Source organism: Camellia sinensis, chromosome 6 (genome assembly GCF_055761805.1).
Source record: "Camellia sinensis isolate YWXY chromosome 6, ASM5576180v1, whole genome shotgun sequence".
Classification (NCBI taxonomy): Eukaryota; Viridiplantae; Streptophyta; class Magnoliopsida; order Ericales; family Theaceae; genus Camellia; species Camellia sinensis.
This window is the reverse complement of record NC_138966.1, coordinates 122,594,004-122,601,488: the sequence shown is the minus strand read 5'-3', so window position 1 is coordinate 122,601,488 and position 7,485 is coordinate 122,594,004. Positions and strand designations below refer to the sequence as shown.

General features: G+C 37.8%; 1 long non-coding RNA gene across 1 annotated transcript; it reads right to left on the bottom strand.

The window, feature by feature from the left end:
- Positions 1 to 819: 819 nt before the first annotated feature.
- On the bottom strand, positions 820 to 3,253 carry LOC145792377 (uncharacterized). The gene is made up of 2 exons (XR_014331771.1): positions 2,906 to 3,253; positions 820 to 1,064 (listed from the first exon to the last, which is right to left on the bottom strand). It is a non-coding gene; the product is annotated as an uncharacterized LOC145792377 (long non-coding RNA).
- Between the last annotated feature and the right edge of the window lie 4,232 nt (positions 3,254 to 7,485).

Here is a 7,485-nt window from a genome sequence, read left to right as displayed (position 1 = left end):
GTTTGTATGGTACATTAATCTTCCACCTAGCTCCATCCAGACTTGGCAGCAAATGGAAGAGGCATTTCATGCCCAATTCTTCCAATCTGAGCCAGAAGTTTCCATGGCAGACTTGGCAAGATTGAGTTAAAGGCCTGAAGAGAAGGCTACTCAGTTTATTTCTAGATTTAAGAGGGCTCGAAATAAATGTAGAGTAATCTTGCCAGAAACGGAATTCGTAAGATTGGCTCAAAATGGCCTAGAGTTCAGGCTTCGAAAGAAGTTTGATTCAACAGAGTTTAGAGATTTAGTGGAACTGACTTATAAAGTATCTAGATATGAAGCATTACTAGAAGAGGAACAGGATCGAAAAAATGCATCATATAGGACATACTACAAAGATCCTAATTATGAGATTGATGCAGCAGAGATTGTGGGAAAAGAGCCTATGATCTGTGAAGCATTAATTCATAAAGATACGACAATTGACCAGCAGTTTAAAAAGAAAGATCTCCACAGGAAATATTCTTTCGATTTAACTAAGGCAGATGACATTTTTGATCATTTGCTTGCGGCCAACTTCCTTAAGTTACCAAAAGGGGTTAAAATTCCATCTCTTGATGAACTTAAAGGAAAAATATATTGTAAATGGCATAATTCGTGGTCTCACTCGACTAAAAACTGTGTTGTTTTTCGAGACAGGATCCAAGAACAAATTCGGAAAGGGAGTTTGAAGTTCCCAGCCAAAGCTGAAAAAGCCATAGGGATCGATAGTAATCCATTTCTGTGACGCCCCAAATTTTTTTTGAACAACAAAGGAAATTAAATAAACAAAATGACTTAATAAACTAAAAATTTGACATCTTAATAGGGTAATCCAACTCTCGTACATAACCAAACGTCCAAATAACAATAGATAAAAGCTTAAAATTATCCAAATACAACATCAAATGAAATTATAAAGTCCTTAATAGCTATTATATAAAATAATATTATTTATTCGGCTCTACTCGGGGTTTCAGGTCAGCCAAGGCTCTACGTTAGCGTCGACTCCATTTCAGCTTCAGTTATTTTCTCGCCAAGACCTGGCATAAAACGCCAGGGCAACAAAAATATATGCCATGAGTTTTGCAACACAGTAAGAAAACATAACCAACCTACCATTCTTTTTAAGAGAAAAATAATGAGATTATAAACATGAAGTAACAATATAATTGTGAGCATAAATTACAACCATTAAAATAAGTTTAATAAATTAGGTGATACTCGAAATCTCACCAAAGAGATTTAACTTACCAACCACTAAGCATGGCAACGGTTAATTTGAAACCCTCCCTTGGTCAAATATTCAAGTGTTACCAACCGTAACTACCAGGGATGCCCACGTCCGGAGTGATATACCCAAGTAGTGGCATCCGTGGTCTGCCCCAAGGAAACGGTCTGCCAGGGGTACGTAACCTCCCTGTGTGCCACCAGCACATCCACCCTTATTCCAAAACCAAATACCGAAAAGGGTTCAAATAAGTCCCGTGCCATCTTAGAGTTTCGCAACACAATTTACGTGAGAATTCTCAAAACCAGGGCTCACCCTGAACAACCGGTATTAACCGTCAATCCCTTGATTTCATACACTCTTTAAAATCAGGACTCACCCTGAATAACCGGTATTAACCGTCAACCCTTAATTTCGTATACTCTTTAAAACCCAGACTCACTCTGAACAACTGGTATTAACCGTCAATCGTTAACTTTGTATATGCCATTAATCATTTCAGTTAATTTTGATATTACTCACAAATAATTCCAAATTTTAATCACAATTGATGTTATATCAACTCATTAAAATTCCCAACATAAAATATTGCACATGTCACACAATAATAAATAAATGTACAACATTTAAATAAACAATTTATTTAAACCATGGTATGAAATAATAATTTAGATACAGAGAAAATAAACCAAAGTCACACACGTGCATGGATCTTTAATTTGCAAGATTAGACTACCACAATATTAAATAAACCACAATACACCCATACATGGATTACTAATTTACTATATTTGATGAATTGGACCAACACAATAACTGATTTTTTTTTCCGAATAAATAATTAAAGTCATGATCTTAAACCTGTCTGGAAATTTTCAGGTTATACCTTAGGTAATAAAAATTATAAATAAATTATTTATACAGTTCTAAAATTCGTGAAAATGTACAGAATATTCAATAAATATGTTTGGGTCATTTTTCAGAAACAAATTCCCAAAAATAAGTTATAAATAATTCTGTAAAATTCTCAGAAATTTTATGACACAGATTTATCATATTTTCTTAAATTAATTCCATACTTAAATTTATAAATCAGATCCACAATCTAAAAATTTTGTATGAAATTAGACTTCTCAAATTTCATATTTTAGTTAGAAATTACCAGATTTGGCTTAATATAGAATTTTTAATAAGCTTTTAAACATATACTAAAATCTGTCTTACAGTAGCAGATTTAATTATAAATTTGTATAAATTCGTACCAAGCTCAATAATTGTTAAGAAAATTTCTGGATGAACTAGACATCATTCTCAACAACTTTGTAGAAGAAATCATTTCAAAATTTTGAGCACAAAATTGTCTAAAAATTCGTACAAATTTCTGGCAGATTGAAGAGTTATATAATCAAACCAAATAAAATTCTTAATCATCTCTTTAATGACACAAACTACACATGCAAGTCTAAATCCAAGATTATATCATGATTTTAAGGCTACTAATAAAGAAATGACCTTCAAATAACATACCAATCACAAATTCACATACAACTATAAACAAAATTTTATCTAAAGTTTTAGCTATGTTAACATATGAACACAAATCTAAATATTTAACAATTAAAAAGAATTAGACGGTTATAAGAGTTTACTTACTATGTTAGGTTGTTAACGATTTATCGTCCGAATTTGATTTATGATTCTGATCGTAAGATATGATTGTCCTGGCTCCATGATCGTCTTGCTAAAATTTCACATCAATCGGACGCGATCTCACCGTTGATCTGCCATTGGATTCTCTTAGAACTTTTAGTTGTTGATCATCATCTTAGACTCAAAATTTGCAAGATCTAACCCGAAAAATGGATTCTACACGTCGAAAAACCTAAGGGTGGTCATCCCCAAAGTCATAGGACCACTCGATTAACCTAAAGGTACTAGGGTGCACCGTAGCACCATGGGCCGAGAAACACTGGATAAAATTTAAGCTCATCTTCTCCAAGCCGTGGCATGTACGACAGAGAGACCCAGAAATTTAGTTTCAATGTCACCAGTTCAAATGCTTGTATCTTCTTCATCGTAACTCTGTTTTATCTTATTTTTCTGTCATTGGATTCACCTCACGGCCTAGTTTTTGGTTCACTACTCACACGCCTCGTTCCGTCTCTTTTTGCATGCCGTCGGATCTCCAAAATTTGACCAAAAATAAGATTATTTTCCTACCGTCTCGGACATTTTTTTGAACCATCTTTCGGACCCCATAACTTTCTCAATTCTTAACGGTTTTACTTCATTCTTTCGCCAATCTCTTCAACTTACTTCGTACTTCATCTTACATGGCCTATTTGTCTCACTTCTTCCCGGAATGGATGGCTTTGGCATGCCGAAAGTAAGCCGAAAACCAACTTTTGAACTTCAAAATAAATTTCTCTAACTTTGTTTCTTTCTCCTTCATATTCTTTCTTCTTTTCTTTCTTCACCTACAACACTTCGTGGGTGGTGGTTCTAGATGATAATAGAAATAGGTGATGGTGGTGGTGGCGGTTCGACGGTGCGCCAATGGTGGTGAAATTCGCGGGTTGGCGATAGTGTGGGTTGAGGCCATGGCTATGGAGGTTGGGGAAGGAGGAAAAACATAGATAAAGGAGAAAGAGAGTTTTGAGAATGAGAGATGGAGGGAGAGAGAGAGAGATGAAACGGATAGAGAGAGAGGGCTATGTAATTGGAAGAGAAGCAAAATGAGGAAGAGTAAAAGAAGATAAAAGAAAATGAAAAGAAATAAATAAAAAAAAAGAAATTGAACACTTGGTCAGCATGTTCACCACGTTGCAGGTGGAATGCAAGAAAACCTGGGGTAGCAACCCATGGTTTTTGATTGGGTTTTAGTACAGCAAATATATGGTTTCAGTGTAATTTGATTACCAAAAAAAATATAGAGAAAAATATAATAAAAATATCATACGGTTCAGAAATTAATATTGAGTAATAATATAAAGTCAAAAATATTTTATTTTATTTTGTTTTGAATAAATTTTCAGTATAAAAATATACAGACTATTAAATTCAAAATATTGTGAATAATTATTTAAGAAAATTAAAAATATACATATTATTTTTATTATATAAAAATACGGGGTTTCACAATTTCCAGAAATTGGAGAGGTGGCAGCCAATGTCATTATGTCAGACTTTCAGAACCTGTCTTTGAAAGAATTGGAGGAAGTCAATGTACAGATGCATGTGGCCAACCAGACAGCAACCAAAAAAGACATTAGAAGTCCACCAGCTATGGGACGAGATTTCTCACATCAGAGGGAAGACTCTGATGAAGAAGCACTGGATGATGACTCCTTAGAGGCAGCCGTAATGCAAAGAATGTGTCCCAGGTGCAGACTGAGTTATAAGTGGTTGAAAGGCCTTCCAGTCGATGGGAAGCAGTATTACAGGGATGTGCAGAGGCGTCCCAAACCAACCAATGCTTATAATAAAAGGCCGTATCCGGCTAATGTTAGGCGGCAGCCATTAGTGGTTGAGCCTGCAGTTGATAGAATGCATGCTAAAGGCAAGAGGCCCTTATATGAGGCCAGGTCACCTAACTATTACAGGATGGAGAGTAGTCATTCTGAAAGAAGACTGGAGAATAGTTCAGGTTTTAGGATCAAAGCCAGGAATTGGCCCCTTGGGCCAGCTTCACGAAGGACAGAAAATGATCACCATCATCAAGAGCCTGAATCAGGCTCAAAGCTTGGAGACAGGGCCAAACTATTGTCTTCACAGCCAGCCTCGAAGGTGACCTCGAAAGAAGAAAGAGGCAGTTCAACGTCTGGGTCAGTAAGTTCGTGGGTACCTGGAGTGCCAGATTGGTTTTTGATGCAAAACAAACCTAGGAAAATGCCTACCCAAAGGAATTTTGGAAATCAAAGTAGGATGGTTAAGCCTCCTTTGGTGGCCCCCAACAATTGGGTATTGCTGAAACACCCAAGAACGGGGGAACCAGATATGGTCCCCGTTATTTCCAGATCACAAAGGAGGAAAATTCAGCGTAGGTACACCCAATACCAGAAAGACCTGAAAGAAAGTGGAGAGAGTTCTTCGTTGATCCAGACTGGAGAAAAGAAGAATCGAAAGTCAGACCATAATCCAAAGCCAGTTATACAAAATGAGGTGGATCGCAGCAGAGAACAGTTGGCCAAGGTTCATTCTGAACTAAAAGTCAGAGAGAAGGAAAGTCTAGCAGGGTTGGAGAAAGCTCTGATGGAGAGTGGTAGCGAAACGGAAGAAGATATTGGCGTAAGCCAGAAGAAAGAAATGGTGGAAGAAGAAATGTTCGAAGCTTTCATGGCCGAGTAAACATTTCTGGTTGGAAAACCAGCCGAGGAAAATCATTCGAAGGGACCTGTTAGCAATGAAATACCAGAATGCAGCATGCAGGATGCTTTTGAGGTAAGTGACCAAGGTGACCCTGAGGTAAGTGACCAATGTGACCAAGAGGGGAAACAGGTACAACCAGCCATCCAGTTTGGCTCGTTTCCCCCGGTATCAGTGAACATGGTACACATACTACCACAGGAATTCCAAGCTGGAGATGAGAATCAAGAGGGGCAAGAAGCTGATCCAATTCCGATCTCTAGTGAAGATTCACAAGCGAGTATAGTACAAGATAATTTCAGAATGGTTACCCCAATGGAAGCTGAATATGAGAGCGAAGAAGTGGTAAGCATTAACCTCTCGTATCCATTCGAATATCCCTCGAATTCCATGACGCAGCATGTTAAGCCTTTGTACATTAAGGCCTTCTTCGATGGGGTTCAGTTAAATCGAGTCTTGGTGGATAATGGAGCGGCGGTGAACTTATTACCGAAATCCTCCTTAAAGAAATTAGGGAAGAGGAATCCCAGGTTGATCCCAACCAGTACAACCATCGCTGGTTTTGCTGGAGATAAGCAGATGGCCTAGGGAATTCTACCCATCAACCTGAGTGTGGGAACCAAGGACTGCATGACGGCGTTTTTCATCATTGATAGCAATGCGAAGTACAATGCTTTACTTGGTAGAAATTGGATCCATACTAATAAATGTGTGCCTTCCTCTTTGCATCAGAAAATGATAATAGCTCTAGGCAATGGGAAGACGGAGGAAATTAATGCAGATCCTCAACCTTTCATAGCCTGTGCAAATTTCGTAGAAGCTAAGTTGTATATTGATGGCGTGGCACTGCTCAGTATACTGATGGAATTCGATGGCCCAGCCGAAGTAACGGCTGATGAGGAAGTAGCACACCTGAAGCATTTAGTCCAGGAGAGTGCTGGTGAAGAGCTAGTGGTTAAAGATGACAATGATGCCTGGTTATAGGCAGCAAGATGAAGCACCAGAAGCCAGGCCTTTGGCTTTAATCAAGTTTTCAATATTAGATATAAAGTCAATAGTCCAGAAAGTACGAGAGCAAGAGAAAGAAGTTATGACGATTGGCTGCAAGCGGGAGCAGCAACAAGCCAGAGTTTTGACCCTTGATAAATACTGTGCATTGGACATAGAAACAAAAGTCCAAGAAATACAGGAAGAAGAAACCTTGTGGACAGACTTTGTCTACGAGGAGGAGAATAAAGAGGAGGAATCAAAGAGCTTGGAAACAGAACACAGCAAGGAGATTTCTGCGAAGTCAGAGAAAATCAAAGAAGGAGTTCCAGTAAGTACCCAGATACAAGACCCCTTAGAAGAAATAAATTTAGGGGAAGATTCTGTACAACAACCCATTTATATAAGTGCTTGGTTGAATTCTCTTGATAGGGACCAGTTATTGGTTATTCTGAGAAGATATAAAGATTGTTTTGCATGGTCATACAATGAACTACCAGGATTGGATAGGTCATTAGTGGAACATAGGCTTCCCATGAAGCCTAACTTCAAGCCATACAAACAAAAACCAAGAAGAATGGGTTCAGAAGTGATTCAGAAAGTCAAGGAAGAAATTCTTAGACTACTTAAGGCAGGCTTTATCAGAACAGCCAGATATGTTGAGTGGCTATCTAATATTGTACCTGTAGTCAAGAAAAATGGAAAAATGAGGGTATGCATCGATTTTAGAAACCTAAATCTGGCAACTCCAAAAGATGAATATCCTATGCCTATAGTAGATCTGCTGGTGGATAGCTCAGTAGGACATCACATTTTATCAATGATGGATGGGCATTCAGGCTATAACCAAATCTGCATTACGGAGGAAGATGTTCACAAGA